This window comes from Rutilus rutilus (assembly GCF_951802725.1).
Source record: "Rutilus rutilus genome assembly, chromosome: 1".
Lineage (NCBI taxonomy): Eukaryota > Metazoa > Chordata > Actinopteri > Cypriniformes > Leuciscidae > Rutilus > Rutilus rutilus.
In genome coordinates this window covers 73402302-73429344 of record NC_140209.1, presented here as the reverse complement: position 1 = coordinate 73429344, position 27043 = coordinate 73402302, and the positions used below count along the sequence as shown (strand labels likewise).

The 27043-nt window shown below is 39.9% G+C and overlaps 1 protein-coding gene and 1 long non-coding RNA gene across 2 annotated transcripts in view; both read right to left on the bottom strand.

The window, feature by feature from the left end:
• Positions 1-27043, bottom strand: part of LOC311305800 (uncharacterized protein) — a 1224369-nt gene that overhangs the window by 1159456 nt on the left and 37870 nt on the right. The gene's annotated exons all lie outside the window — the stretch shown is intronic.
• On the bottom strand, positions 9-841 carry LOC311306108. Its single transcript, XR_014630139.1, has 3 exons — positions 735-841; positions 388-472; positions 9-111 (listed from the first exon to the last, which is right to left on the bottom strand). It is a non-coding gene; the product is annotated as an uncharacterized lncRNA (long non-coding RNA).

Here is a 27043-nt window from a genome sequence, read left to right as displayed (position 1 = left end):
TCTGTTCTCAATAAAGTCCTTCACAAAGTGTTCTGTGTTCTCTTTTTGTAATATTTTCTTAAACTTCTCCAGCTCATTCTTCAGAAACGTGATTATTTTGCTCTCAAGATCCTACAAACAAAAGTAAGAAAAAATACACAATTTAAACCAAATTGTACATCTACATTTGGTCAACACAATTTATTAAATAACTATAATATCTATAAAAAAATCCAGTTAAAAGACTAACATGTTAACCAGCTGTTATTTTTAACAAATAGAAAAATAAAAAATATATAAGTGCTTCAAAGGAAAAAATAGATCTGGAGGAATTCAATAAAATGTCTTTGTTCAATAACATATTTGTTTGTTAGAATATTAAACATTTATAAAAATGTGTTTTACTACCTGGAAGATTCCTAGAAGATTGTCTTTGAAATTCTCGTGGTTCCTGTGAGTCTGAACGTCTGAGTCTAATGTCTCATATTGAAGCCTGTAATCAAATAAATCAAATAAATACTGATTTTCCAGGCAAAATTTCACAGAAAGAGAAAAAGCATTAGCTGTGAATACTCTGATAAATATTTACCAGATCAAATATTTATCAGAGTAATCAATAAGAAATATCATGATAAATGATTCAATGATAAATAATGATAAATATTGGATCTAGAAATGTTTCATGATTGATATTCGCTGATACAACTTTTAAACACAGACAACGTGTGACAAAAAATTTGAAACTTATGAAATACCTTTTATTAGATGATGGTGTTTTCTCACTGAAGTTTGGTACTCTACCTTTAGACTGATCACTCTTCAGAGACACAGAGCTGGACACATGTGAGCCTGATCTTACACTGATGACACAAAGAACAGAGAGAAAACACTTTACTACAGGAGATACTTTAGTCTCATTTGAAAAGGTGTAATGTTGCAAATAGTAATTAAATGCAGTATAGCTGTGCTTTTGTCCATTTATGACTACAGTCGGATGGAGAAACATATATACATGTTTAGTTTCATGATCTATTTTCCATAGGCAGCCACAAGAAGGAGGCACAAATACACTGTGTAATTGTGTTACTGGAATGAGTTTCATAAGGTTCCCAGGAATTGAGTTTTATTGAGACTTATTGTTTTATTCAGTCAAGTTCATTCATATACACCACTGTAGACAAATAATACAACAATATAATGTAATGTAAACACACAAAATACCTTTTATTAGATGATGGTGTTTTCTCACTGAAGTTTGGTACTCTACCTTTAGACTGATCACTCTTCAGAGACACAGAGCTGGACACATGTGAGCCTGATCTTACACTGATGACACAAAGAACAGAGAGAGAGAGAAAACACTTTAGTAAAGGAGCATGAACTGTGTGTGAAACACATCTGTGTCTTAATGAGATTCAGACCAGGGGTGTGACATAGACACCCCCCCAATGACTAATGGCCCATCGCAGCCTGAACAAAAGAAGTAGAGGAGGTTTTGTTTTTCAATCTGTTTTATTGTAATTCCTCTATGTGGAGGAACATAATGTTCTAAATTTGCTCTAAGCAAATCAAATGTGACCAAAATAAAAAAAATAATCAGTCTGTTATAAACAAAGCAATTGTGAGCGATAAACAAAAGTAACTTGTACAATCCGACCCCCCAAACATGAAAAGAGCTGAAAGAAGTTAAAGAGAAAACAAATAACGCACACTATAACCTTATAAACAATAATATGTTATAAATTATATGCGACTTTTAATACTGTAGGGCAGTGGCCTACTATTCCCGGAAGCAACCTCCGAGTGGCCCAGCCCATGGTCCCGTGTCGTCAAAAACGTTACGTAAATTCGAAATAGTGCGCGCAGAAGCACATGCGCAAAACCGTTTTGTAAAATGATATATATGAATTATTTTTATTTTATCATGTCATTTAAAAAAAAAGGACATTTTACAAACCTACGTTTTGCGCATGTGCTCCTGCACGCACTTTTTCAGTCAGAACACAGCAATCAGAGGAGGACGCGCTGAGGAATTTGTGACTGTTTCACCTGTTCAACCACATCAAAGTTTCGTAATTAGTAAGTCTGTGCTTTTTCTCTTTTTTTCTTTCTCTTATGTGCTGAAGGGCCGCTGTGCCTTAGTGAAACGGTGTTTGTACGTGAAGAGCTCTTTTCCAAAACGCCATAAACCTAAAAAGCTGTCTCAAAGATCCAGCAAAAATAATGATTATGAATATGTAAAATATTGCAATAAGACATTTTAATTGTTTATTAACTTCTGGCAAAGATAAAGTTGACGATAGGCTATTGACTCGCGATCTTCGCAGTAGGCTAGTGAACGCACCAGAGAAATGCACATTTATTAGGCTACATAGTTTTTTGTTTTGGATGGTTTTGTTTAGAACCAGCTTTCTGTAAATATATTTCACATTTTTTAGACCTGCGAGGCGAGTAGGCTACTGTCTGGTTCATGATGATCTCCAGTTCAAGCACCTTATGTTGTGATTGCTAGCCTATTTACTTTTTATGTATTAAATCCAGGAAATTTGTTAATGAAAATAATATTAAAATTAAGATACAATTAATACAAAACGAAATTCGTTTTAAAGAATGGATTTGTGCTTTCTGTTTTGAAGTCTCTGTGAAAGTTTGAAAGTCTTTTAGTGCTGCTTCAGAGCGCTCGCGTCCATAATGGAGAACTGTCATGTAATATTGTTTTTTCCTCATAAATGCGAACATGTGTCAACTAATGCAAGTAAATTTAAAAAGACTTACTCACCCGAAATATTATCCACGGCTGGATCAAGTCGCTCAACGTTCGTCGCTCAAAATACAAACGTTCGTCGTCAGAGTCCTGCTCTTCTTCTGAGCAAAATTTGAACTCGTGTCATCTTCCAACAGCGCAGGAAAGTGAATAAATGAAACTTGCTGGTTTTAAGGCATTTCAGGGGGCGTTTACCTTATTTTGCATAGATCACCTCAGCTCATTATCTTATAAATAGCGCGCTCTGCGAGTGGGTGTGAACTCATTACCGATAATTAGGTGAGACGGGAGAAACTGTACTTCTCTTTAGTTTCATACAGATTACATTGCAGGAGAATATTTGTTTTGAATGTGAATTGTTTTATTTAAAAGTAGAAATTTAAAGCTTTCTTTAGACGCATGTTTCATGGTTGTGTGATAAGTATTAGCTGAGTTTCAGTTCATTTTCCAGACTTGTTTCAGAAAGATTTTTGCGGAGACAGAGTGAGCTGAAAGCGCACCCTGTTTATTTTATTTATTTAAAAATAAAAACAAGGTTTTGATGTTAATGTGAGTGTACACAAAAAAAAGAAGACCCTCTATAGTTTATAATCATCTATTTATTTTATTAATATGACCGTAAATGACGGATTTTTTTAAGTTTATGTTGCTGCTATGTGAAAAAAATCCAGCAAAACGCGGGGGCGCGTTTGCCGACCTCAGAGGGTTAACCCTCTGGAGTCTGAGGGGTTTTCTGGGCCCTGGAGGTGTTCTGACATGCTCTGACATTTGTTGTTTTTTCAGTTATTTATAAACATGTTAATGGCAAAGGTGTAAATTCACTCTATAAAGCACAAACAGGGCTACCATCATATCTGATCAACATGCTTGTAAATCTTTGTGTTTTTTAGAGAATAATGTTTATGCGTGGTTATTTGAAAAAATAAAAATAAAAGTTGCTGAAATAAAACCACAAAACATATAGTAAATATGTGTCCACAAGACTTTTGACAAATGGATTGTTGTTGCCTAGGATTTTTTCTTCAAAATGATGTGAAAATCATCCTGCCTAATCGTTCTCATAAAACAATACATTGATTTAAACGTTGTAAAACAGTTTTTTTGTCAGAAGAGGTTTATGCATGGGAGTGGTAATGGCTATAAATATTAATCTAATCCTCCACAGAAATACACACACTCACACAACTTACTGTTTTATAGTTAACTACTACTTTATTTTACTGGCTCACATTAGTTTAACGATTTCTTTAACATACATGAGAGAGATTTAATATGTTAAAAAATACTTCACTCTAATTTATGAGAACATTTCAAGTTTTTGTTTATTGACAGAAATAGAGAGCAGAAATGTCTGTGTGACACAGTTGTGTTAGCATACTTGAATTAAATTAAGTGTATAGTTGTTTCCTAATGTCTGTCAGTAATTGTATGATCTAAAAACTGAAGTCATTTATTTAATTTAAGAAGTTAAATATAGAAATTGTGCAAAGCATGTGCAAATATGCTTAAAGTTGTGTTATTGACAGGGAAACACAAAGTCCAGTGGAGTTTAAACTGATGAAAACAGACGCAGTCTTACCTGTGTTTCTCTGAGAGACTCATCTGAGAGAGAGAGTCCTTTCCTCTTTCCTCTGACATACTGCAGCTAAAATGACACTGAAAACTGATCAGCACTGGTTTCTGAAAACACTCAATCCTTCAGCATCACCTGGAAATGACACCATTTTACACAGATGAAGAACATCTTATATAAGACAATAATGAAGAATGTGGAGTTATCATCAATCTATAAAATAAAGTGAGTTACAGACAAATATATTGCCATGTAAAATAGCCGAATGGTCTTAATCATTTCTGATTGTTTAATGAGTTTAACTGACTCTAAATATTAATTCATTGGGGAACAAAAATTGTGTTTAAAACTTTGAGTGGGAAAATTTAAGCTGATTTGTTATATTCTCTATTACAGTTTAATATCATTTTACAATCATATTTACCCAATCTGTATTAATTGTTGAATCGTTTGTCATTTAATCATTACTTCAAGTTCACAATGATGATTGATTTCATTACTTTCAAATTATCCTAAAATAACTGATTGAGTAAAAGTAAGCAGAATTATAATAGACATACTGTATAACTACTAACCATAATTGCTATATATGAACTGAGATATTCAGTTTAATAACAGCAGATTGTTGTTCATTGACGTCAGGCTTCATCTGTCTGTCTACTGTAAATGTCTGCTTCAAAAATACTTTCGATTTCACATCACAAAAACAACAGCCTAAAACTGAAGAGGAAATGGGGGGAAACTTTCAGAAACATATTCGTTTTCAATAAACCTTTCTCAATAAAACTTCATGTTTTAACTTCAAAAGATTGTAATTTCTGGCAGATTCTTCGTCTGTTCGGAGTAGCAGAAGAACAGCCTTCTAACTTCACATTTAAATCACGCTTTACAATATAAAGTTCCTAATAATTACAAATGACTTAAATGGAGAATGTATTAATAATAATAATTATATGAATTTATAAGTATTTTAAACTCAGTAACGCTTGTTGTCAGTCCGCGCGCGTCGTTCTCAGAATCTCTTGCTGGTCTCGATGGATTGTGGATTAAACACATAAATGGCCGCGAGTGTTATTAGATTTGGAGGCATCCCAGCTAACAAAAAGACGTCCCTAGAACGTCCCTGAACGTCCTCTGCGAACGTCTGTTGCATCTCTGTCTTAATTAAATAAACACACGGACACCACTTTACTTTCTCAACCTCCTTCACTCTCCTTCTTTTACTGAATGTCTTACACTGCCTTTTCTCTTTAGGCCACAGCGCCTTCTAGTGACAACTGCTTGAAACAACTCCAGTAATACTGATACATTACATCCCCCCTTTTCTTTGGATATAAAATCACATCACTTAACTGAACATGTTTAAGACTAAATTCTATATTAACTCACTGAACATATCTTGAACCCCCTTTTTTTTTTTAACAATTCTCAACATATTTATATACTTCACTTGCCATTTTCATTAGATCAAACACTCTAACATCTATGGCATTTATTCCTTTCAGTCCATGACATAATCAGATAACTTCTCAGGCAATCGTCTAGTCCTTTGGGGTCTATCCGGTTTTGGTGTGATTGGAAAATCAGCCTTGGGACTTTGATCATGAAAATTAGAGTCAGGACAATAACTGTTTGTGTTCTGATCTGTCTGTTCACGTCCAGTTCCTACGTCGGCCGTTTTATCGGTGTTGAATCTTTTAACATGAGTGGTGTTTCGCGTGTATCTCGCCCCAGTAGGTGATTCCACAGTCACCTGATTTCCAGTTTTGCTCACGACCTGGTGTGGGATTGGATTAAATGGAGTTGTGAATTTATCCTTCTTCTCCTGTTGCACAAGCACTGTGTCACCGACATTTACTTTTGAGTACTGTGCCCCTCGACGATCATCTGCATACTTCTTTGCTTTTGCTTTTTGTTCTGCATCCCTATCGCATACTTGCTGATCTTTGCATGCCTCTGAAAGGTTGGGCAACTTTCCTCGAATCTTTCTGTTAAAAAGCAATTCGGCTGGGCTTTTTCCTGTCGTGGTATGTTCTATACCCCTATACACAGTGACATATTTCCTCAGCTCTTTTTTCCAGTCAAGTCCCTCAGCCTGTGCAATTCGAATTCTTTTCATTAAAGAGGAGTTTTGGCGTTCCACTTCCCCATTAGCCTGAGCCCATTTGGGAGTAGTTTTCACATGTTCAATGCCATTGTTCTCACAAAATGCACCAAACTGTTCCGCCTTGAACTGAGGTCCTTGATCTGACCTACATGTAACAGGTAGTCCATGTCTACTAAATATAGACTCCAGGCTGTCTATAATTTTTTCTGATGTTGTTGACATCAATACATCATATTCGTAGTAGCGACTATAATAATCCACTACGACAAGTATGGAGTGACCAGTTGGGAGTGGTCCTAACAGATCTATGGCCACATCCTGCCAGGGTCCATCTGGTAGTGGCGTTGGTCTTAGTGGTTCAGGTGCGTCCGGCCTGGATACCACCTGGCACCCGTGACATGACTTGCAGTACTTCTCTGCGGCTTTATCCATACCCGGCCACCACACTTTGGACCGGAGATGCTGTTTAGTGCCCACAATTCCTAAATGTCCTTCGTGCGCTAGAGCTAATGCCCTGAGTTGTAACGCTTTTGGTACCACTATCCGTGTTCCACGGAGGACCAAATGGCCAATACAGCACAACTCGTTGGCTATTGGAGCATATGCTTTACAGTTCTCAAAATGTCCACTGTTAACTGCAAAACGCACCTCTTTCAACTCCATGTCGCTCTCAGAGGCTCTCTCGACTTCTCTGGTGGTTAACGCATTAGGAGTTGCACTCACTGCAATGAATCGGACGTATTCCTCTGACTTATGGATGTGTCTCTCAGTTTTTGCTGTTTCCCCCAGCAGTCTTGACAGCGGATCTGCAATATTCTGCCTGCCCGGTAAGTACGTGACCCTGAAATTGTATGGTTGTAATCGGAGTACCCATCGCTCTATACGTGCACAGGGTTTAGAGCGGGGACTGTATATGGCCTCTAGCGGTTTGTGGTCCGTGATCAGCTCAAATTCTCGGCCATAAATGTAAGCGTGTAGTCTCTCACATGCCCACACGAGAGGTATTCCTTTTCTGTCTGTGAATATCTACGTTCACAGTCCGTTAAGCAGCGACTCACATAGCATATTGGCACCGTCTCCCCTTTTTGGATCTGAACTAAGACAGCTCCCAGCCCCACTGGGCTCGCATCCGCGATCACTTTGGTTGGTGCGCATTTATCAAAATAGGCTAACGTGCTTGCTCTGGCCAATTCTTCTTTTAGCGCCTTGAACGATTGTCTTTGTTCTGGCCCAAACTCAAAGCATGTCCCCTTTTTGGTCAAGCGTCTTAGTGGTTCTGACAATGTCGCAAACTGTGGGATGAATCTGCTGCTGTAACCCACCAGACCTAGGAAACTCCTAACTTCTGAAGACGTCTTTGGTTCTCTTGCCTCCCTTACAGCTCGCACTCTTTCTTCTGTTGGACCGATTCCTTTCTCAGACAAAAGAATTCCCATGAATATCAATTTGCTCATGTTGAACTGGCACTTCTCAGCGTTTAATGTCAATCCCCGTTCGCTCAGCCTTTTAATGACCGCATGTAAACGTTGATCGTGCATTTCTTTGTCACTAGCATGAACAATGACATCATCTGAGATATTTTCTACCCCCTCAATTCCTGCTAAGGCTTTGGCAATCTCGTGTTGATACTGTTCGCTGGCGGAGGATACACCAAAGATCAGCCTTTTATAACGATATACGCCATTATGCACCGCAAATGTAGTGATCTCCCTTGATTCAGGGCTGAGCTCCAGTTGGTGGTAACCCCACTTTAAATCCAGCTTGCTGAATATAGTTGAGCCATTAACGCCTTGGAGAATTTCATCCACTGTCGGGATGGGGTAACGCTCCCTCACTATAGCACGGTTAGCCTGCCTCATGTCCAGACACAATCTTATCTCTGAGTTAGCCTTTGGCACAATGACCACAGGATTCACCCATGGTGTGGGACCGCTGACGGGTTCAATGATGTCCATGTCCATTAGCTCCTTTATTCTCTGCTCTACTGCTCTTCTGAGATTAAATGGAATGCGTCTGAGTGGCTGTGCTACTGGTTTTACACTCTGGTCTATGTGTAAGGTGACTTGATTGGTGTTTAACTTGCCAACCCCACTGAACACTTCTGGATATTTTTGTTGCAGTGCTTGCTTTATTTCCATCACAGCAGAGATGTCAGCTCCTATTTTCAACACTCCCAGCTTAATAGCAGTCTCTCTTCCCAAAAGTGGTTCTCCTTTCCCTCTTATCACAATGAATTCAGCCTGCTCCGTTTTATTGGATATATTCACCTCACATTTGAATGCACCCTTGACTGTTAGGGGTTGGTTGGAAGAGTATGTGTATAGCTTTCTTTCAGCTTCAGGAACATATGACTTGCATTTAATTTTACTCTGTTTAAGATCCTCCCAGGTATCTTCATCAATTACATTATTTGTGGCACCTGAGTCGATTAACAGTGTTAGTTTTACTCCGCCCACAAGGAAAGTCAACCTCTCTGACATCGTATTCTCTTGGACAGCAAATGCATAATCAGCTTCCTCCACATTATTTACACGATTCTTTTTTTGGTGTTTTGTGCGACACATCTTGGAAAAATGGTCTTTTCCATTGCATTTATGACATACTTGACCCCGTGCTGGACATATTTGGTCTCTGGCTAAATGGTCCTTGTGTCCACATCTGTAACATTTCCTATCTACTTTTTCATCTGTTCCCTCTGCAGGTCTGTTTCTGGTGTATCCTTTCTCTTTTTTGTCTCTTTTTTGCACAATTCGATTAACTGCACCTGTTTCAGGTTTCAACGACATCACTGACATCTGCTCTTCAATTCTCTCACACTGTGACGCTAATTCCACTGAACGAGCGAGCGTAAGACTTGGACCTTCCTCCAGTAATTTCCGACGAACATAATCTGACATGCATTTGCTGAGAATAGCATCTCTTATCTGATTGTCTGTGTCTGTTTGAAACCCACAGTCTTTTGCAGCTTGCCGCAGGCGAGTGGCAAATTGTTGTATCGTCTCACCTGTTTTCTGAGTCAACATGTGAAAAGCTTGTCGGGCGAATGCTGCGTTGACTTGAGGCACGAAATAAGAATTCAAAGCGGTCACTGCGGCGTCATAGTCAGTTACCTCCCCCGTGTTCTCCAGAGTTGAAAAGACATCTTGTACATCTGGTCCCGCGAGGTGTAGCATTAAAGCCCTCCTCCGTTGTTTAGTCGCGTCCGTCACATCCCCTGTGATGATAAGTCCTTTCCCATCTGCGTACAATTCGAAAGACTTTAGCCATCGCGTCCATCTCGGTCCTAGCGTGGCTGGGTCCGAAAAACATTCAAAGTTCTGGATCCCGCTTTTCTCTGTCATTGTTTCGGTTCACAGCTTTAGATGTACTGTTTTTTTTTTTTTTTTTTTTTTTTTTTTTAATCCTCGTCGCCAGTGTTGCATCTCTGTCTTAATTAAATAAACACACGGACACCACTTTACTTTCTCAACCTCCTTCACTCTCCTTCTTTTACTGAATGTCTTACACTGCCTTTTCTCTTTAGGCCACAGCGCCTTCTAGTGACAACTGCTTGAAACAACGCCAGTAATACTGATACATTACAACGTCCTCTGGACGTCTTCGTGTAGGGTTCTTTAAACGTTAGCAGGACGTCGCGGGGGACTTTCGCAGGACGTTTGCAGGACCGTCGTGCGACGTCCCGAGGGACCTTCGTGGGACGTTTGGAAAACATTCGGGGACCTTTACAGAACGTTCATTAGAAGTCCTTTTAACATCCTTTTTTTATTTTATTTTACTTCTGGCTAACCAAAGAAAACAGACACGTTGTAAGGAACAAAGTATTTATTTGAACAATTGTAAAGGTGTTGTGCTCTTTCCGTGTGTGTGTGTGTGTCTTCAAACGCGCTGGCAGCTGTGTGTGTGTGTGTGTGTCTCGGTCGGTCAGCTGTGGGGTTAGTCCGTTGGCAATTCTTCCCCCTGGCATCTAAAACAACAAAATTAACACATTCAGTAGTGTTATGATTTTATATGTCTAACGTTATATATGAATATGTGAAATATAACGTCGTCTCATTTCAGCAACATTTAGCAGCTAACGTTAGTTTCGTAGTGTTATCATAACTGTTAGCAGTGGTACACGGCGGACAACTTCAGCAAACGTTTTAAAAAGTCAAATTTTCATAATATGTAATGATGTATAGTGGTTACGATAACTAATGTATACTAATCTAAAAATTAAAAATACCTTTTAGACAGACGAAAGGGAAAACACAAGGCCGCGTCTGAGGAGGACCGTCAACTGTCACTACAGCTGAGCGTTGCCATGGATACATGGATACATGCTGCGAGCATAATGAATGACGTCACTCGCTTAGGTGCATTTGATCGTAACTTGCTGGTGTGTTATGGAAGGCATATTCTGCCAAAATTATAGTGTGTAGCTATATGACACTCTTTTTTTTTGTTATTTGAAATGCAATGTGCTATCAGTCTTAAGTGCAATAATTAGAATAATATTTTTCCTAAAATAACTTATTTTGAATAAAACCAGTCCTTCGATCGCCCTGACCAACATTTTTACAGGTAGCCTAAATTAGGATACATTTGTCTTACCTGTGTTATTTTCCACTTTCTTTCCAGCATGTGCTTTTCCATTCTTCGCATTTTCCTTGGCTGCATTCATCATGTGAAGTCGATGCATTATTTTAGAGCTCCTGAGATTCAACCTTATTTTCTTCATGCGGAATAATAAATTGTAGACTATTCAATTGAATCAATTTTCATGTTTTTGATGTTTAAATTATATTGGCTGAAAACAGACTCGTGATCTTTAATTAGTGATAGAAGTTATAAGTAACATGAAAGTTATTATCTTAACAGTACAATTAAAACACTAACATTTTTAACATTAACTTAATTTTACAATTAATTTAAATAATATTTTTACTATAGTTTATTTTCAGTTATAAAACTATAACCTCAAAACCATGTTTTTTAGATAAAATCCATTATCACAGTTAATTTAATGGATAAACAAATCCCCTTTTAAATCCAATATGGGTTTATATTTTAGTTTAATAATTCATTAGTCTGAGTTGCAAGATGTCCGGTCTAATGATAAAAATCAAAGGCATGGGCGACTGGATTGTGTGTTGTCATGGAAATGGCATGTGAGGGAGACGTTCGCAAACTGGCACGGATAAATGTCCTCAGAACGTCCATCAGCGAACGTTCCAAAGCGGACCAGATGCGGACGTCCTCCGAAGGTCCCCTCGGGAACGTTCCAAAGCGGACCAAATGCGGACGTCCCCCGAAGGTCCGCACGGGAACGTTCCAAAGCGGACCAAATGCGGACGTCCCCCGAAGGTCCGCTCGGGAACGTTACAAAGCGGACCAAATGCGGACGTCCCCCGAAGGTCCGCACGGGAACGTTCCAAAGCGGACCAAATGCGGACGTCCCCCGAAGGTCCGCTCGGGAACGTTACAAAGCGGACCAAATGCGGACGTCCTCCGAACGTCCGCTCGGGAACGTTACAAAGCGGACCTAATGCGGACCTAAGGGGACGTTCGAAACGTCCGGGGGACGTCCCCTGTTTGCTGGGATTGTGCTAAATCTGGAGAAATGTTTTCTGGATCATAGATCAGATCAAATCCAGTGAGTAACAGGTTTGGGTATCAGGGCTCTCATTTATAAAACTGTGCGTAGGATCCTTACTAAAAGTGTACGTGCGCCCGAAAGCCAAAAATGGCGTAGGCCTACGCCCAAAAAAATATTCAGATTTATAAAACCGTTCGTCCATTATCGATTATATTTAATCTAAACGTTTATATCAGAAGTAAAACATATTTTAAATCATAATTTTATTTATTTAAACTGTTATTGTGAACATGCACTGTATTTATGATTATGACTCATAATGAAGATGTACAGTTTTCCTTCATCTGCGTTAGATATCGTAATGCGTCAGTTCCACTAAACGGCCCAGCGCGCTCGCTGGCGCGGACATGTAGGAATGGATGGATGTTTGCTTCATGTGACAGGCTTGGTGAGTGAAATTATAGTTGTATTATCTTTCTGTATATGTATAATTTTCTTAAAATGCTCTGTCTAAAAGCGACCAAAACGACATTTAACTCCAGCTCACCATCGGTTCGCCAAACTGCTTCGTCTCCAAAACGTTCGTACACATAGGTCACAGTTTGCGTAGAGATGCGCACATTTTCCCGTCAAGTTTGTTTTTATAAATCACAGCTTATGCGTCGGAAGTGTCGTCCGCCTCTCTCAGGGCCTGTTCTGTGCGACGCAGCGGTGATAAACGAGGCCCAGGTGCTGTTCCTTTCGTTTTCCTCTTCTTCCTGTGTTTTACAGGTGGGTTTGGAACAATTGCACACCGACACCTACTGCACTCGAGCGGGATATTATACCACATATATCTCTAAATCCTGTTTAAAACCTCTTAAATAGACATTTCAACAGTGCATCTGTTATATTCCCTGTTTCTGGACTATTATCTAAGATGCTGGATATTGTAAATGACTGACATCCTGAGGTTTGTATTTATTATACATTCAATCCTTTTGTTTTGTATTAGGACACAAATGATTCATAATTCAAAAATAGAGCTGGATATGGCCAAAAATATCATCATAATTTGTTTGTTCACAATTAAACTCCACAGAGTAAGCTACCTTTTAATTTAGGGCCCACATTTATTTTTTATTTTTCTTCCTAAAGTGTGTTTTATTATATTTTTCTGGATTCTATGTTTTATGATTGAATACAAATGTAGCATCAAATATGATGTTTTGAAACGAATAAAAACTTTCATTTTAAATGTAATCAGACAGTTTCAGTGTGTGTTTAACAGTAGTTTTTCTCAGATGAAACGGGGGAAAGCTTGTGAAGTGACTCTGAAGAGCAGCTCTGGAGATGAAGATCATGTGGAGTGTCCTCATACAGTGAGACTGTGTGTGTGTGTGTGTGTGTGTGTGTGTGTGTGTGTGTGTGTGTGTGTGCAGATGCTGAAAACACAGAGAGCCTCGTACCTGTTTGAGTTTGTGTAGGAGACTGTTGTCATGTTGATTTATATTGTGTGATAGGCTGTTAGATTAATCCATTTAGACAATCAGCCATAGTTTCATTAAAACATATAGAATTATTTTAAATTATGTAGATCCCCTTTGTGCAGCTGCAGCGGAGAGCCCAGAGAGCCCAGCCGAGGAGTGGACGAGGCTGGCGATAGTGACGACTGCTCAGCTGGAGACGGCTCATCCGGACAATCCCACAGGCAAAAAGCTCAAGAAGAGAGCACAGCTATGGAAGGGCAAGGGGAAATTCACTTCCCAAAAGACAGGCACCACATAGTCTATCCCAGTGTGTCACTGACTGTGTTGCACTTGGCAAAAAAACACAGTAAATAGACAATGTCAGAAGTTCAGTTTATTTATTTTTTTATAAGCCTGAGGTAGTCGTGCTTCTACGGCTGCTGTCTCCTCTGTTACGGCCTCTACTGCGTCCTCATCTGGCACCAGTGTCCAAAGGACCAGACAGAGTTAGATACAAGCTTTGTGAGAACACCAACTGGCCCTGTCAAATAAAGCAAAGTGGATGAGGAGTTATCTAAAATGATTGCACTGGATTTTCAACCTTTTTCAATCGTCAGTGACACTGGATTTAGAAGATTCTAGAAGGCAATTGATCCATCATACATTTTACCGAACCGAAAGACTATATCAAACACTCTGATGCCACAGCTCTACAGCAGAATTAAAGAAGAGGTGAAGGTGAAAGTCAGCAATGCCTCTGCTGTGTGTCTGACGACTGATGCCTGGACGTCTCGGACAACTACAAGTTTTATGGCAGTCACTTGTCATTTTATCGATTAACATTTTACTCTTTCATCACCTCTTCTTGACTGCTTTTCATTCACTGACCGACATACTGCTGACAACCTGGCAGCCGAACTTAAAAAGATGTGTGAAGAGTGGGAATCTCAAACAAAGTGGTTGCTTGTGTGACTGACAATGCCAGCAACATGAAAGCAGCTTTCCGGAAAGCTGAATGGAAGTGTAACCCCTTAGTAGAATTTAACACCAGAAAAAGAAAAGGAGGAAAAATATCTACCGGGTCTGAGCTCACCAAATACAAATAAATCACAACTTATATTAATATTTGGAGTCCCGGGTTCGGGGTCTCACACCTTGCATTAACAAAATTATTTAATAATCTGAAATGTGTGTCTGCACTTGTTTAAATGGTTGTCTACCGTACTAACTGGACAAATAAAACAAAATAAACCAGTGAATAAAATAAAATATGAAATAGAATCAATTAATGAATAATAATAAATTGAATTGAATGAAATGAATGAATGAATGAATGAAACAATCAATTCACTTAACAGTAACTGTATTCTCTGAAATCTTTTCTTAAACTTGAATTCAATGCGTACGTATCACTTTGCACATATCACATGAGAATACTTTTTTTCCCTTTTTTACGAATCCCCATTTGAAAACAAAATATATCATTCAACAATGACAATAAAAAAAATAATAATAAAAAAAATAAAAATAAAATAAAATAGAAGAAATAAACAAAGAATCAATCAGTGTACACTGAAGTCCGAGTTCAATGCAATTGACTCAGTTCAGTTCGTGTGAATTGTAATTGACTCAGTTCAGTTCGTGTGAATGTAATTGCCTCAGTTCGTGTGAAAGTGGAAGTGACTCAGTTCGCGTGAAAGTGGCTCAGTTCAGTTCGTTTGCATGTGAATGCCTACTACAATCTTTGCAGGAATGAACGATGAACGAATCTTTCTTTTTTTCCTCGTGAAGGCAGAGTCCCAGATGACGCAATTCCTCCACAGTGGAATCCAGGCCAGCGCGGTTCTCCCGCACTGCGCGAATCCAACACGATCACGGAGCGTTGAAACAATCCACACTAATGCAATAAAACAGTTCAGACATCCATTTAGGAAAATATTGACAACGATGGTTTAGATTAAGGATAGCCACACATGTGGCTCACATCTCTCTCTTCAATGAGCTGGCGCGTATGTGACGTCAGCACCCATCACGAAATGCATTTAACAGTCATAACTTTTCAACTCAAAACACTATTCCCATTACACAAATGTGCAAACAAGTTTTAACAAGTATACTTCTACAGCATAAACATTTTACATGTGTTCTATGGCACACTTTATACTCGATTACGAACAGCACTAACCATCCACATGTTCTTATATGAACAAACACCAAATTAAACATTATTTATGAAAATATGAAACAATTGTGACTTACCTAATGCAATAAAACAGTTCAGACATCCATTTAGGAAAATATTGACAACGATGGTTTAGATTAAGGATAGCCACATGTAACGAGCCCCACGTGATGGGACTCCACTCTGCGTTGTGTTGATGGACTCAATAAAGAAGCTTCAACCCTCTTGCTGGTTAGCACGGTCTTTATTTTCTGCACAAATGAGAAATGTTGTAAACATGTATTTCGTGACTCTCTTCAGCTAATAGCTTAGCACCATTTGATGGCTCGTCGAGCCACGAGATAACCTCCTCTCGGCTCAGCAGGAAGTGAACTGAGCGAGCCGTTTTACATTTCAAAACACATTGAGTTAACTTGCTTAGTATAAAGCTAACAAAACACAAACATGTCAAAAAATAATCACAAGAGTTGTACACAACATGTCATAACATACCTGCACAAATGAGAAATGTTGTAAACATGTATTTCGTGACTCTCTTCAGCTAATAGCTTAGCACCTGTTGGCAAATGGAGTAAATAAGCCACGCTAATACTATCTTCAATAGTCGCAAATATACATTTGTACAATCCCACATTGCAAAGTATGTTTAACAAATCAAGAAACAAATTAGATGCAAAACCATATCAAATATCAGCAATACTACCATTTGATGGCTCGTCGAGCCACGAGATAACCTCCTCTCGGCTCAGCAGGAAGTGAACTGAGCGAGCCGAGCGGAGCGCGCGCCAGATCAAGTATGTACTCTTAAAGCAACAGTGCACTTCAACAAATGTGCAACATATCTTGGAAATCATATACATCTCAACTCAGAAAACAAAATATTCCATACAATTATATAAAAGAAACAGGATTACATTTAAATTCAACAGGAAAAGGAGGATTTTGAGTGAAAATAACTAAAATAACCTTGTTACATTTACCCCTCCTTAATTTCACCAAAATCCTTCAATGTACCATGAATACCTTTTCGATTAAACTCACTTTACCGGCACAAGTGAAGCATAAATCTAATCCATGCAACCAACATAGAAGTTACCTCAATTTCAAGGTTCAGAAAAATAAGAGGTTGATCAAGTCTCGTATTCCCCTTAGGTTAATGTGACGCCTAATACGCCACACAGCACTTGGCCTATTAACCTGGACATCTTGTCCAGTGACAACATTGTCGGCACATCATATCTCCAAAAGTCTGAAATGAACACTCAATTAAAATTCCTTAACCTCTTAAGATTGGTGTCTGCACCATGGATTCAATTAGTCTTACAGATTTAACTATTCTCCCTACTCTGGTTCTAACAGGTTCAACAATCTCTGTGTGACGATGTGCACCAACAGAAGGCAATGTATCAACAGGAGGCAATGTATCAACAGAAGGTAGGTGTGGTGCGACTTTTTCCGAATGCAAACGGTCGGGGTCCATAGACATTGCATCCGAGTGCAGTGCGTTGTTTGCAGGCACTGTGTCTATCAAGTTAGAATCACTCATGTCAGCCTGAAATGGATCGCCTTCAGGTGAAACAACTGATATATCACATATAGAGTCTGAAGAGTCCTGTATGTTAGACTGGCTTGATGTGTCAATCGTTGCGGTCTGTTCAACTCCAGGATCATTCTTATCAGAATCTGCACCAATCAATGGCTGGCCCATTTCACTGGGTCTCAATCCTTCATCCACGCTGGAGATTGGCAAGAAATTCACTTGCAACAATAAATTCCGATGCACAACTCTTGTCCGGCCTTCTCCATCCCTTATTTTATAAACATGAATGTCTGGATTCACATCGACAACAGTGTATAGTCCATTCTCCCATTTGTCAGCCAACTTCCTTTTTCCCCTTTCAGACTTGTTAGCCACTAATACCCGGTCTCCCACAGACAGGTAAGTGCCCTTGACCCGCTTGTTGTATTGTTGAGCTTGGTGCTGCTGCTCAACAGATGAATGCTTCTGGGCGATCAGCATGGCACTTTCCAGACAAGACAACAGGGATTTGGCATAGGAGTCATAATCGGCAACCTCTGGGTTATCAAGGACCTGTCCAAACATGACATCTACTGGTAGTCTGGGTATACGGCCAAACATAAGGAAGAAGGGTGCATAACCAGTAGTCTCATGAACAGTTGCATTGTATGCGAACGTCAGAGTTTGGATGTGTTGCGGCCATTGCAGTTTTGCCTTCAGAGGAAGAGAGCGGAGCATGTTCCCTAGCGTTCGGTTAAATCGTTCCGTACCCCCGTTCCCCATTGGATGGTAAGCCGTGGTGTGAGATTTAGCAACACCAGCCAGATGAAGGAGCTCAGCTATGAGATTACTCTCAAAATTGGCTCCCTGGTCAGAGTGTATTCTTTCAGGGAACCCGTAGACACAGAACACATTGTCCCAAAGCTTCCTCGCCACCTGCTTTGCGGTTTGATTGGCACAGGGGAACGCATGAGCAAGCTTAGTGAAATGGTCGGTAACTACTAGTACATCCACTGAACGCTGCTTGGAGTCTTCAGCTGACCAGAAATCTATGCATACTAGCTCCATTGGCGCTGAGCTCTTGATGCTCTCCAGGGGGGCCCGGGCAGAAGGCTCTGGTGACTTTGCAAAAACACATCTCTCACAAGATCTGACATAATCTCTGATGTTCTTCTCCATGTCAGGCCAGTAAAAACGCTGTCTTGCGAGGGAGAGAGTCCGGTCCTGCCCCTGATGTCCTGCAAGATCATGGATGCCAGTGAGAGCTCGATCTCTCAAACAACCCGGTAACACATATTGGAATCTTCTCTGTTTTGTCGCAGGATCTTTTGTTACTCTATATAACACATTGTCTCGAACTTCCAGCTTATCCCACTGTTTAGTCAGCCTTAGCACTTGTGCACTAGCACCATGTCTTTCACGTCTCGATGGACGCTTTCTGTTGACAACAAAGGGCAGCACATAAGAGATGGCAGGATCGTTTTGCTGACTTTGCTGAAGCTCCTGCTTACAAAATACAGGGAATGTGTCCGGAAAACCTGCTGTCCACTGCCCATGTTGGACTAACTGAAGTGCTCTTGTTTCAGCCGCGTCCATCCAATTTCCATGAAATTGAAAAAGAGCTCTGATGTCATCCGCCTCATATTCAGCTCTGGGTGAAGAGAACTCAGCAGACTTGTAGAATTGAACCTGGCAGCTGAGCTTGAAGACGTCTTGAACAGAATCTTCTTTTACATTATTAGCGGCTTCTACCAGGAAAGGATATGGTTCAACTAGTAGCCTATGCCCGATTGAATTGGCAAAAGGGTCACGGCTCAGAGCATCTGCTACCACGTTCGCTTTACCAGGAATGTGTTTCAGATCAAACGTGTATGACGCCAGTTTCGAAACCCATCTAAGCTCATAAGCGTCAAGCTTGGGCTTAGTCAAAATGTAAATCAGAGGATTATTATCAGTCCAGACTGTGAATTTATGTCCCTTCAGCCAGTGGCTGAACTTTTCACATATACTCCACTTTAAAGCCATAAACTCCAGTCTGTGAGCTGGGTATCTGCGCTGTGACACACTGAGAGTCTTGCTCGCAAAAGCAACTGGTCTGGCCCTAAGCTCTCCTTTGGGCACTTGAGACAACACGGCCCCCAAACCATCCAACGAAGCATCAACTGAAAGAATGAAAGGCTCATTGAAATCAGGATGAGCGAGCACGGCACACTCCAGCAAACTGATCTTCAAGTGGTTAAAAGAAGCCTCGCACTCTGCTGTCCAATCAGCTGTGGTAAGTTTACGGTAAGTGCCCTGGTATTTTTTATCCTTTGCCAACTTCCCTCGCCGTTTCTGTCCTGCAGTAAGTGCAAACAAAGGCTTTGCAATGGAAGAACAGCTGGGGATAAAATGCTGATAGTAGAATACCATGCCAAGAAAGGATTTAATTCTTTTGACAGAGGGCGTACAGCCATCATTTTCCATCAATTCTTGAGCTGTCATCATTGAGATTACCTCCACTTTGGCTGGATCAACAGACACGCCTTTATTGTCAATGATGTGGCCTAAAAATTTGACTCGTCTTTGAAGAAGATGACATTTTTTAGGGGACAATTTCAGATTGTTCTCCCTTAGTCTCTGAAACACTGTGCGCAACCTGGAAAGAGCCTCGCTTTCTGATGGTGCAAAGACAAGAAGGTCATCAAGATAGCACAAGAGCTTTGAGAAATTCATATCTCCGAAGATTCCAAGCATCATCCTCATGAAGGAAGCGGGGCTATTACAAAGGCCTTGTGGCATACGGTTATATTCATGAAGGCCCAGCGGTGTGGTGAAAGCCGTATATTTCTTGTCCTCCTCATTCATCGGGATATTATAAAATCCTGACGTGAGGTCCATTGTGCTAAAGAAGCAATTTCCTCCAAGCGCAGCAAGGCAGTCAGCCTGGTGTGGCAGGGGATGCGCGTCCTTCACGGTTCTGGCATTTAGCCACCTGAAGTCTGTGCAAATACGCAACCCACCATCCTTCTTCCACACCATCACCAATGGTGATGCATACTCACTTGAAGACTTCCTGATGATACCTCTTTCTTCCATGTCAGTGAGAACTTGTCTTAACTTCTCATAGTGAGCAGGAGGCACTCGCCTATAAGGTAAGCGAAAGGGTCGATCATCAGTTAACCGTATACGGTGCACATATTCTTTGACTTCACCGCAGTCCAATGGTTGTTTAGAGAAGATGTCTTGATAATCTGCTAGTAAACGGGTTAGCTCAGACTTACAAGCGTCACTGATCTGACTCCAATCAATGTTAATATCACCAAGGCCCAATTCCAACAAACTGTCATCCTTCTGATTCACAGGACAGGAAGTACATGAGACATCTGACTCATTTTTCACTGGAGCAATATGTAGGCCTGAGAAAATCTCAAAATCCTCAGATGCAATGCAAGGAAACACGTCAGCCAGTTTGCAGTTTCTTTTCAATGTAACCACTTTATCTGTTGGATTTACAACTGTCATAGGCACCCACCTATCGCCCCAGAGTGGTGTGACAAGGCGGCCAACTAGAATATCACGGGGCAAAGCTTTGGAATTGGTCGGCTCGACAATCACTGTGCTGCCAGGTGACATGGGTACGTTAGCTGGTAGACGGCCCCATACCAAATGTTCATGCTCTGGCAAGAGCACTATTGCTTGAGTGAGTTTGACTGTGCCTATTTTATCAGGGACGGTTTCCCCTTTCCAGCGATCAACACCTGTGAACATTGACAAGAACTGTTGAATGTCTCCGTTAAGCTGATGATCAGGTTTAGAAGCAATGTCCCAATAATCGCTGCTGCTCTTCAGCTCATGAATCAAGTGTTTGATGATATTAGAGCCTAATATAAGATCATCACGTTGGCCAGGCACGACCAGACAGGGGACAACACACTGGATGCCAAAGAACTGGATCTCTAAATCATAGAACCCCTCAGGCTGCGTATGCTGACCGCCACAGCCAACCAAGACAATGTTTTCTTCAGAATGTTGCATCACAGGCAAGACACCAGCTGATCTGATTTTCTCTTCAGCATTTTTACTGATTGTACATGCCATAGAACCGGAATCAAGCATTCCGTTAAGCTGAACATGGCCACTGACACGCACAGGAACATAGAAAAGGCTACTGAAAGCTTCAACTTTTTGACTGGATTGAACAATTATCTTGGTTCCATTAGGAGCACTATTACAATTCTCTTCGTATAGCTGAGCAGGATCACATTCGTCATGAAGGGAATTAACATCAATACCCACATCAACCCTTCCCTGACGTGGGCTGTCTAGTTTAACTGCTGAGATGGTCTACTGGTATCACTGTTCAACTGACGCTGGCGATGATCAGCTCGCTGAGGGCAGTCCTTTTTCCAATGCCCCGGAGTTAAGCACCTCAGACATCTGTCTTCGTGTCTGCAATGAGACACTGTGGAGTGATCCAAGGATCTACAAACTCTACATGGTTTGCGGTAAGTCTGAAATGTTGTAGCTTGATGATGAGGGCTGGCTTGGAATTGGGTCTGCTGAGTGACAAGACGGTCTAATAGACTCACTAGGCTTTTCATGCAGTCAGTGTCACTGCCAGACTGTGCTAGGGGAGAAGTTGGAACTGACCAGTCGGAGTTAGATGCAGACGTCTCAACATTTGGGCTCTGAGCGCAAACCCTACGCTCTGTTTTATACAAACTGTGTGACTTTGCATTAGTTTGAGCTTTTCGTTCCTGCATATGTTCATCAAGCCTCTCTTGTATCTCACAGGCTGACCATTTTTCTGCTGATTTAAATTTGAAGACATTGGAAAGAGACTGATCTGGGCAATGCTTAATGAACATCATACTGATCTCATGGCTAGGATCACAAATACGCCGACCTTGTCTCTCTAAACATTCCTTCGCAACATCCATTGTCTTGTTCAGCCTGATCCAATACTCCATAACATTTTCGGATGGCATCGGCAAAGTATTGTAAAAATCGGCCAGAGGCATACTAGAGTAGGCGATTGTACTGAAGTGCTGTTTTAAAATGTCAAAAATCAATTGTGGGCTTTTGCTGTGATCAACAGATGTGTAATTGCGCAATTTAATTCTCACTACATCACCTGCTTTCCCCATAAGCCTATCCAGGATTTCTTGTGACTGCTCATGAATTGGAATAGCACGTTTCCTCAGGTATAGAGACATCAGATTATCCCACTCTTCTACAGTAAGTTTGTCCGAGCCATCACCCCTAAATATAGGTGGCTCTTTTACATCTGATTGCATCACTAGCTTGACATTAGACAGTGACATCTCAGTTGGCTTTTCAGAATTACTGTCATGCGTGTTTCTATCAGATCGTAACTGAGCAGCAATGGACTGACCCAATTTTTCAGCTATTTCATTAATGAGTGAACCCAAATCTGGGTTTTGATCAATTGGATTTGCCATGGCACGATCTACATATCTTGTGGAAGTCAGAACTGGTGTCTCAAATACACTGCTAGTAGGCCCTGGTGTCCTTGGTTCAGATTCAGAAGGTATTCTGAAAAGACCCCTCCCCCTACCAAGTCGGCTACTTTGGTCAAATGTCACTTTGTCGTCCACCTCAAATTTACTAACACCCTCAGCCATGTTTTTCCTAATGTATTAATCAATTAACTTCAACATTAGAAAAATAAACAAACAAAAATATTTCTCTGAACAGCATAAGCTAAAGACAATTAATCATTTAGCAATTAATTGCTTTGAAATTCTCAATTCGAGTTGATGCTGTTTCCTTGAGAGAGAAAAAAAAACACAGTCCACTCTGCTTCAATATAATATAGTTCTTCAGTCCTCGGAAAAAAAATACCTAAAACCAATCACTGCAGCCTCCACCGGCGAACGAACAGGCGTCGATCTTCGGATGGATCCTTAAAAGGTCACGGCACCATTGTAACGAGCCCCACGTGATGGGACTCCACTCTGCGTTGTGTTGATGGACTCAATAAAGAAGCTTCAACCCTCTTGCTGGTTAGCACGGTCTTTATTTTCTGCACAAATGAGAAATGTTGTAAACATGTATTTCGTGACTCTCTTCAGCTAATAGCTTAGCACCATTTGATGGCTCGTCGAGCCACGAGATAACCTCCTCTCGGCTCAGCAGGAAGTGAACTGAGCGAGCCGTTTTACATTTCAAAACACATTGAGTTAACTTGCTTAGTATAAAGCTAACAAAACACAAACATGTCAAAAAATAATCACAAGAGTTGTACACAACATGTCATAACATACCTGCACAAATGAGAAATGTTGTAAACATGTATTTCGTGACTCTCTTCAGCTAATAGCTTAGCACCTGTTGGCAAATGGAGTAAATAAGCCACGCTAATACTATCTTCAATAGTCGCAAATATACATTTGTACAATCCCACATTGCAAAGTATGTTTAACAAATCAAGAAACAAATTAGATGCAAAACCATATCAAATATCAGCAATACTACCATTTGATGGCTCGTCGAGCCACGAGATAACCTCCTCTCGGCTCAGCAGGAAGTGAACTGAGCGAGCCGAGCGGAGCGCGCGCCAGATCAAGTATGTACTCTTAAAGCAACAGTGCACTTCAACAAATGTGCAACATATCTTGGAAATCATATACATCTCAACTCAGAAAACAAAATATTCCATACAATTATATAAAAGAAACAGGATTACATTTAAATTCAACAGGAAAAGGAGGATTTTGAGTGAAAATAACTAAAATAACCTTGTTACACACACATGTGGCTCACATCTCTCTCTTCAATGAGCTGGCGCGTATGTGACGTCAGCACCCATCGACGCAATTCTTTATTACTTTCGTCAATCAGCGAAAACAAATTAATAAAAATAAATAAAAATAAATAAAAGATGTCTGAACATTTCATGCATTAGGCAAGGAAAAATATAAAATCAAAATAAACAAAAAAAAATCATACATGAAAAATACATAGGAACACAGCCTCAATTAATTGGGTGGGTTACAGAAGCACTTGCCATGCTTTGCCCATACATTAAATCTGATTGTGAGGGAAAGCTTAAACCACATTCAAGGGACAGTGACACAAGTCAAGAGTGTTGATGAGTTTGTCTATCTATGTTTGTTCATGTTTATGCATGTTCATGGTATGAAGCAGAGGTGCTATCAGCATCTGGATGTGGTGGACCAGTACCTCTCCCTAACCCTGACCTTAACCCTGACCCTCACCCTGACCTGACCCTGACCTGACCCTAACTCTAGCTGCACATTGACCTCTGGGTCCAGATGTTGGTGACCACAGGTGCTCAATCATTATGGCTACTCTGACAAGGTGAACTCAGATCCTGGAAATGATGAGCACTGTGTCATAATCACTAGTCTAACACACACCAGTGTATGGATGTATGCAGAACACATGCAAACGTAAATGTCTACAACACACTCTTATTTCTGGTTAAGTTAGGAGTTATTGTAAAGAGTTTCATGTCATTGTGGGAGAATCTGCACCAGTGGCTGAGCCAGAAGGGTGTCCCAGTGTGGAGAAACCACATCAGCGTTTGTTGAATTATTGTTATTCTTACCATAAATTAAATCACGTGACAGTATTTTTAACTTTATTTGCAAACTAAATAAATTAACTGTCAATTCAAGTCTTTCTCCATTCTCCTCTACCTGGCGAACTGCTGTTTAGGTGAGCGCATTACGTTTACATTTATTAATTTAGCAGACGCTTTTATCCAGAGCGACTTACAAATGAGGAATACAACAAGATCCTGGAAATAATATTTTTTTATTTTTTTTATTTTTTTATGAATGACAATGTTTTTGTGAGTTGTTTAATAATTCCAAATTGGTTCAATTCATGAATGTGTTTTTTTGTAATATTACATTTAATATAAATGTCTTTTAACATCTACATTTTGTCATTTTATTTGTAGGCCTTTTTAAAAAAAGTTATATCTGAATACAGAAAATGTATTTATTTTATAACAGTATATAACCTATACACTATATTATCAGCGCATATATGTTCATACATCATTTATATAGAGCATATATGTTCATACCGATACATGGCAACTGCTCAGAATCACTGTCATTTAGAAATAAGATCACGTGGGTGTTTGAATCGAGATCACAATCTTTTAACAAGTAATTGTGCCGCTCTATCATATAGTAGACAAACAAAACTGAAATTTAAGTCATTATTCATTAAAAATATTTCCCTCTGCTGCCCTGCTTAATCCCCCAACAGCTCCAACGGGACCCCCAGCAGCACTTATTGGACCACCGAAGTCCCCAATTGGACAGTCAGTGTCCCTTTTAGCACCCTCAGTACAACCACAGCAGCTATCCCAGAACCTGGGGAAAAGACCCCACTCCCCAGAAGGACCTTCAGCAGCCTCCCCAGTTTCTCTGGAAAAAGGTAAAAAAGGAGCTATATGAAGAGTATTATAAATAAGTTGTAAGCCCCACAAAACCATACTCTTACTTTGTGTAATGTGAAACTGTAAACAAATTCAGAGTCCAGAAACATTTATTATTATTATAATCCTAAAAAAAAAATTACACAACTGTTTTCAACATTAATAATAATAATAAATTACACAGTGTGTCCGTGAGCAAGGCAGTGAAGGTACTTTACTCCAGGGGCTCCAGGGGGATTGTCCCTGTAAATGCACTGTAAGTTGCTTAGGATAAAAGCTTCTGGCAAATGCATATATATATATATATAAATGTTTCTTGAGCATCAAATCATCATATTAGAATGATTTCTGAACTTGAAGTATCATGTGACACAGAAGACTGGAGTAATGATGCTGAAAATGCAGCTTTGATCACAGAAATGAATTACGTTTAAAAATATAATCAAATAGAAAAAAAAAATTTGTAAAAATATTTCACAATATTACTGTTTTTTGCTGTATTTTGGATCAAATAAAGCCTTGGAGCCTTGGAGACCGGAAGTCTTCTTTTAAAACATTAAAAAATCTAACCGTTCTAATGATTTTGGCCACCACTGTATATACATTTTAAAACGATTATATGATTAGAACCTCTCATCAAATTCCATGAACTGACTTCAATAATGCCTGTGTTTGCCCATATTTTAGGACATTGTTTCGGTGTTTCGGTGTCTTCCTATTCGTGGTGCACAATATATTGACTCACTATCATTATTGCAATATCACGTTGTGCAATATCATATGAAAATGTTGCAGAAAGTATGCAATATTTCGTTTATTTTGTGGAGAGATGCGTCCGTTGACTGTGTGGCTTAGTTGTATTCGATTTAGAGTAATTGTTTCATTGGCCAGTTGCCCTGTCACATGCACGTGACAGGGCAACATGCCCTATAGAACACCACATGATGAGCGTGGCTCTGGGAGACAACGAAAAAATGGAGATCGGAGGCGAAAAATATAAGAAATGGTGCCAATCAACTTTTGTGTTTTTACATATGTTTAAGAATATCTAAATTAATATCGTTATCACAATATTCATGATCAATATTCCAATATCACATTTTGTCAATTTCGTGCAACCCTAATTCCCATAGACACTTTGATGGAAATTGATTTGCAAGATCAACTGTCTATTCAAGGTTATAAAGTTGTGGAATGATAGGCTATTTTCAGCTGTGATTTCTTCACTGTGATGACATTATTCCAAACTGATTGTACAAGTCCTTCAGCGGCTTTAGCCTGCTAATGGCAGAACCTGGTTATCCTTCAAGGAATAATTCACCTATAATGCATCATTTATGTATCAAGTGCTCACCGTGTGCTGCCTTCAATTCCTGAAACAAAGTTTTAGTTGGTCATGGAAAGACATTTTGACAAATAAAGCCCAGTCTTCATTATAAATTGTGCTTAAATATTTTAAATGTTTCCCTGT